The following is a 7668-nucleotide window of genomic DNA, read 5'->3' on the forward strand; positions in this document are numbered from 1 at the left end:
TCAACAAAAATACCCCTATAATTAAAAAAATTATCATTTTTGCATAGATTTAAAAATTGTAGTCCTTATGACACTTATTTCGAGGTAAATTGGAGACATGCGTCTGTGATAATACTATTAATGATACAGTACATTCGGTTTGCTGGTTTATCATTAAAATGTACACTTTTCGATTATATATTTCACCTGATCTAACAACTTCATAACTTATCAACACAATTCACAGTGTAGATGAATGAGTCAATAATTGTGCTAAAAAAACATGTTGTCATTGTCATAAGAAAATCGTAAATTTTTACTATAATACTGTGGATAATGTATGTGTAGGTATGTGCTGTTATTAAGTAGATGTTTTTTGATAAGGAATGTATAACAATATTTATCCGATGTGTTGAAAAACTTATGAAGCCGTGAGAAACATCCGAAACGTTAAAAATATGATCAATCAAAAATTAACTATTTTTAAAGTCTCACACATGAGATTCATAACATTACATTCACATATTAAAATGTTCTCAATTTCAATGTATTTTTTAAATTAAACAGGCAAGCATTGTTTTAAATTATGTACATTACGTTGAGTATTGCGGGGATCAATAATCTTAAAGACCAATAATTTTGTTTTTGAATATTTTCCTTAAATTTACCATAACTTAAGCTAATGTACTATTGTGCGGCGATTGTGGACAACAACGAAACAATATGCGAAGAAATAAGAATAGTTTCTTAATGTTCTGTAGTGCTCTTTTCATTAATTAGGTTCACGTTTTATCTGTGATTTTTGAAGTTTCGTTATCTTATTAGGATTGGGTCCCAGTCACCATTTTGTGATACGAATTGTAATATATCTTATTGTAATCTCTTCTTTTTTTCTCTATTTCCCTATTTACTTTTAAAATGACTATATATTTTAGTTAGTTTAGTTAGCCTACTTTTATTGCGTTTTACTAATACTGCAGTTGCATATTAGTAGAATTTTGTAGATGTAAATTTACAAATAGTAACTTTTCTATACTCAACATCACGTTGAATTAATATTGACTACTCATTATCGTTCAGAAATGCTCATACGCAGAACTTCGACTTTACGATCGGTATACAGATCGTTAATTCAATAATTTATAGTCTAGTTTGTAATAGAAATAGTGAACAACAATCATTATTTTTCAACTTTTTTGGTCCGATACTATCTTACTACTACTAATATTGCATAAATATTACTAGTAGTTTTGGTTTTCTGTTAATAAATCAAATGTTACTGACCCGATAAAATCGTGTATTAATAAAGGTTCCAGGAAAATTATAAACCTTCTTGATATGCTATTTGACTCAGTTTCTACAGTTCAATGAAGTATTGTGCCAAAGCCTTACTTAGGTCATAGCAAATTTAATTTTGCTTAAAAGCAGAAAATCTAAAATGTTTGTCAATGTTTTTATTCATAGTTATTTCCCAGTACTTATGCTTTATTAATGGTTTGCACTATGATCTTAATTTTCTTATTTGTAGGGAGTATCGATCCTGCGTAGGTAACTTAAAATAATTTCCGAATTACAGTAATCACTCGAACATTGTTACCACAAATTTAAGCCACGGCTAAGGGACACGATCTAAAATTGTTTAAAGTCGTGCAATATGTCTCAGTAGCCTAAAAGAATTACTTTGGTAAAAAAAGCTTGGTTCCAAGTTGACCAAGCAGGAGTTTTTAGATAATAAAAGCGGGAAATGGTATAATTATGCGGTAGTATCGCCGACGGCAAGACGTTTGCACATATTTTTCCAAACTTGCTAAGTGTTGAAATAAACCACCCCATTCAATTTTCGAAGCGCAGCTTTTGAAAATCCGTAACGACTTAATTGTCTTTTTTTTATAAACTCAAAAACATTAGCAGTTACCTAACTCAACAACAACAAATTGTAAATATATTAAAATTTTTAATTAAATAAACAAATAAAATGTTAATTATTGCCTAAAAAGTCTAGTTGCCTGCTATCAAATAATTTTAGTTTTCACCAAGACTTTGTTTTGAGACATCCTGTATACTCCGGTAATGTAGATCAAGACCATATTTCTATCGAAAATACTGCAATTTTTCCACTCAATATTGTCGTTATGTGTCGTTAACACACGAAAACTGTTTTTATACAGTAACACACACAGGAATTTTATCATGAAAACGCGGTTTTAAATTGTATATTGACCCTTTGTCTCAAAACGCCGAAACTTTATTCTCATCAGTCATGCGATGGCGACAAAGTGTTGATTAAGTTTCTCAATTTTACATACCCAAATCGGCAGCTTAATGAGATAAAGATATTTTTCGTATAAAATCTATAAAAAAATAATTTTTCAATTGTTGTATTCACGTCCCCTTGATATGTATTGCTGTAAGACATATTTTCTAAAACTCAATTAGTAGTTATAAATAAGTGGTGACCCTTAAGAAAACATTTTTCAGGACTTTCGTTACTTGTAATACACTAAATATCTTTTAAACGTTGAACTATCATCAAATTGCAACTGCGAACTCAACTGATGCATTTTTTAAATATTTGCCTGTAACTTTTAAAAGGCTGATTTTTAAGTTGGTTTTATAGTTTTAACAACATATAGAGAGCTAAAAAACCGTTATTTGTGTTTACCACTTTTCCCAAATATCAAACTTAAGGAGACACAAGATGTTAAAATTTTAAATTATTTAAGAATGATGATGCCAACTTAATGTTAATATAAATAATAACATTATGTTATTATTGCACGATATATCAAGACTTGTTTGTCTCTAATTTGTATTACCGGCTCTATTATGCACGTAAATAGTTCTTCTCTTGTATTCACCGGAGTCCTAAGAACTAAAAATTGCCTGTAACGTCACAAGATAAAATCACATGTAGTTAATTCTGGTGATCTCGGAGGCCACTATTCTGCGGCGCTACTCGACCAGCAATAGCTCAAGCCAGTGGATTTTTTATTGATTGTCCAAAAACAACTGTACTTTCTTTTGCTCGTCTAAAGTCACAGAGAGTCTGGTAAAATTGTCACGCTTTTGTCGTCGTTTTTCTTTACACGCTAAACATGAAAGGGGTGCAACTGATTTTCATCAGATTTTATCCATGCTTGATGTTGATGCTGACATACATCAACGTGTTTTCCAAGTTCCCGAGTAATAAGACATAAGATTTCTATCTGATTTTGGGCATTTTTACGTGCTCTGCCAGCATGACTTCTGTGATGTTCCCTTAAGTTTCTTTGGTTCTCTGGATAGATATGGAGTTTTTTACAAAACGGTTTCCTTAAATAAAATCAAACTGAAGCAGAATGAAAATCACCGTGTATATATTTTGCATACCAATGAAATCCAATATAAATTGGGATCCATTTCCATATTTTTAAATTGTTTTTGCATATAAAATAGACTGATGCTTAATCCATTATTTCCTTTCTCCATAAAAATCAGGCCGTCGTTTGCTAATAAAATGATGCGTTTTATAATCGCAAGGCCATCAGTCAGTATAAATTTTAATAAAAAAAAGAGCAAATACTTCTTTTCGTCGTTGCAGTGTCATCACAGGGTAAAGTTCCTGTTCTTAAAAAATGATTGACTGAGGATTTTAAGATTTTTTTCCATTTTCCACTTTTATATATTGGGATCTTGTTGAACGCATCTCAGTGTTTGATCTAATTGGACGTTGACTGAGCTTCAAGATATGTTACTATTCATCGGAAAAACTAACTAACTAACTTATAAAATTTAAGTCGCTTCTACAAGGACGTCTATGATATGCATTGTATATGGAGTATTAATTTGAATTATACGTCTAGCCCTACTACAGCGATATTAAAAAAAAAGGTGTACAATGAAATGTGTTATACATCAATAATGCACACTTTAAATCACTCTGTACTGTTGTCAATAATTTGAAATTATTAATAAGCCTAGTATACGTACCTACGTATATTTACAGTATGGAAATGAGCCGAATTTGCTCTACTGGCTCTTGGTACAGAGTCAAGTCAAGTATTGTTTAGAATTGTATTTGTGATATTCTTCCATCGTTTGAAACACTTATGTTAATATTCGTTTGGTTGTATATTTTTGAAACATCCGAATATTATTGTAAGTTAGGGTGATTTGTAACTTCCTATCTATATATTTCGATTTCCAAAAACAGTTGCATTAGTCGCTTAATGCAACACGTTTAAATTATTTAGCATTTTTAACTAATTTTATTGAACATTTGTTATTCTCGTTTAATGGCTTTCAGATATTAGTTGATATTTAATTTAGTATTATATTGACTAGTGGACATTATATCAACATTTAAAGAAAGTTTTCTAAGTAATTCACATACTACTGATGGTACACATTTCTGATTTGTGGACGCGATGTAATAGTTGTAACTTTAATAATTTATTTATCAATGTAAATAAACCATGACTTATTATTGAAAATTGTTATTTGTGTTTTTTCACTCCTAATAACTGTGTTATAGTATGCTTTTAAATCGTTGGAATATAATAACACTTGTTTTGTCGGCGAAAATGTGTGCACCTGTGGACCACAACTGGCTCAGATAAGTATAGTTCTTACAATCACTTCTTCAACCACATTTCAAATACTAGATCATAATAAAGACTAAAATTTTAAAAATATAATGTTTGTATTATGAGCTGCATAAGCAAAGGCCCAAATGGGTTTCGTAGCGAAGTTATCGGGGGTTTCACTAAAGCAAAAAAAGGATTTTTTACAAACTTCTTTTTGGGTATTTCGCCTCAAAAATGTTTGTCTTCAAAAAAGACAGAATTTCCTCACGTCTTTTATTACAGATTGATAAATAGTGCTCCTATTTCGCAATAAGAACGAATTATTATAATTATAATTATAATGAATGAATATGAATAATAATGAATAAATAATGAATGAATAATTATAATGAAAAATGAATCCGCCTCAACAATACAGAACTTATCTACAAAAAAACGATTATTGAGCTTCCAATTAGTTGATTGATGATGCTTGAGGCGTTTCAGTGATATGGAGTTTCAAAGACAAAAATAGTCTGCTCAAATAGAACTTATTTGCCGGTTAACTTGAAAAAATATTTCTTGAATTTTTTTTACAGTGCCCCGATTGCCTTTAAGAAAATCGTGCGCAATAGCTCTTAGCTAGCTTACTGCATTTGTTATGGAAATCACGACTTTAGCTTCATATTATTATTAAAACAACGAATATTGCAAAAATTTCCTTAGTCACCATTCAATTTGGTGCTCCCATCAGGACGTTCCTCGATTATTCAATTTCAGAAATTCTTACACTTTGAAATATACATGAAAAAACGGCGTATTTGCGGAAAGAAGTATTTTTTTTCCTTCAGGGTCAACGACCCCGTATTTTGGTGAGAGAACATGCATGGATCATTTCATAAACCAAACTTCCATTATTTTTTCATCCGGAATCAGACGCTTAAATGTTTAAATTAATTAATAACGCCCTGTCCATTCTATAATAAATGTTTGAAGTTGTTTCATCTGCAGTAACCCTTATATAACGACGAGGAAATTTTCAAACGAATTCGTGCATTTAGCGACTAACCATGTAGTAAATATATGCAACTTTTTAATCTTCTTATGAAACCTCCTATGTCATGAGATTTATTTTAGAAAAATGTTTTGTCCGTGTTAGCAAATTTTAGTAAGAATGCAACCCTTTAACACTACATTTTTTCGTGTACTTAATAGCATTCGAGGAAAAAGGAAAATTAATATTTTCCCTTGCAGAATGCACCTATTTAGCATAAACAGTTACCTAGTTAAGTTAATAGTAAGCGCCGAATAGGCGTTTATGTTTCACTTTGTATGCTTTCGCAACCAATTAGTCGTTGACGAGTGTTAATGTGATATTCTTACATATTTTCGTTAGTTCATGCCCAATTGTTGAGAAATGCGAGTATTTGGGCAGGGAAGGCCAAAATGAAAATAGTTTTTATTTGAAATGGGTTTTAAGATTTTTAAAAAACAAAAAAATATTTGCCTAATTATGAAACACCCTGTAGTTGTGGATACAGTCATACTTTTATGGTCTTTGCAAAAACTTGGAAAGTGAAAAAGTTACCCCAATTTTTCGCAAAGTAAATGTACGATTCTGCCTAACATGAGGAATGCGTTCAAAGTTGTCGCTAACTTCAACGCAACATTCTGCTCAATTCAACCATTGTCCTTTAACGTAATATCGGTTTTTCTCTTATTGTGGAGCAAGAATTAAATATTTGCTCTATATAAATAATTAAAATATAAAAATTTGGCTATATGTATACATCTTGACTTGTCCAAAGCTTATGATCCGCAAAGCTTGAATCACGAAATTCTGCTTAAAGAACTCACAAAGTTTAGTGTTCGGAACATAAAGGATTATCGGTTGCAATCGCTCTAGTTCTTGTTTCAGCTTCTTCAAGATCATTTAAATTTTTATTGTTTTATTACTTCCCGGTCTTCCAGATCGCCTTTCACGGCGTTACCAAAAATCACCAGTATTTCACGTTTGTTCAACATTTACAAAACGTTTGGGTATTGGATGAATGTGTAAAGGAAATCGTTCTGCTCAAATTCTAGAAGCATAAATAAGCAACATATCCAGTAGCTCTTAATTTTCATAGAAATGTACTATTTTAAAGCTTAAATAATTATTGAAGCTAAATTTATACAAAATGACAATAACGGCACAAAAGATATAAAAAAACATGTAAAAGATCAGAAATTCGTGCAGCCAGAATTTTATCTTTGCTAATTTTAAGGTTTTTAATGTTTGTTTCAATTAAAAAAGGGTCAACTTAGGACGTGTGTAATAATATTTCATTGGGGGCATTTGAAAGATCTAAAATTTAACCGGATGTGAGTGAGTGTTATGTAATGAGTCTTAAATGTGTAACTTTTTCAATTATTTCTGTTACTCAAATTCAAGAACGTTTTAATGCATCCATCAAATATTATTGAAATTACTTCATTAACACGTGGTATTGTGCTATTTTTCTAGATTGGGAATAAATGTCTCTGCGCGCAGTAAGCGTTCTTATAAGGATAAGAGGCGCTTAACTTCAAGAAGTTACCGGCGTTACGGCACCGATTCTTATTCATAAAGACATGAGAATTACACAGTATTTCATTTCAATAATTATGCTAGTATTTCGTTCTAGTTCAGTAGACGGATAAAGCGCTAATTAACGAGCGTATTTTTATAATGCTCAATGTAATTAGGCTGGTATGAATCGGTTAAAGTAATGTATTCAAGTCTGTTCCTTCCGGAATATATTTTGCTTGTCAATTCGTTCAGTGGCAATTATTGTTGGTTATTAATTAATACGTATAATCACAATTTTCGAATTATCCCACGGGAAATAAATTTGCTGGATCTTCAATATTTTTTCCACGGCTATTATTAGCCGCGTTGACAATAAAATGGCCTCGGCAAGAATGAGAAGCATTTATTTTAAGACAAGAGATCCCAGTTTTTGTAAATGTATTTTGAATTCCACTGTAGAAGCACACACCATGATGTAAGAAATGATGCCACCAAAGTGTGTTTTAGCAACCAAGCTGAATTCGTAGTATTTCAGTAAACCCTTAGGTTTATTTGTGCAGACAAAATCAATTGAAATTAAACTTGAAATCGCTT

The sequence above is a fragment of the Dendroctonus ponderosae genome, unplaced genomic scaffold, assembly GCF_020466585.1.
Source record: "Dendroctonus ponderosae isolate FM_Combo_2020 unplaced genomic scaffold, Dpon_F_20191213v2 Dpon_F_20191213_1, whole genome shotgun sequence".
NCBI classification, from domain to species: domain Eukaryota; kingdom Metazoa; phylum Arthropoda; class Insecta; order Coleoptera; family Curculionidae; genus Dendroctonus; species Dendroctonus ponderosae.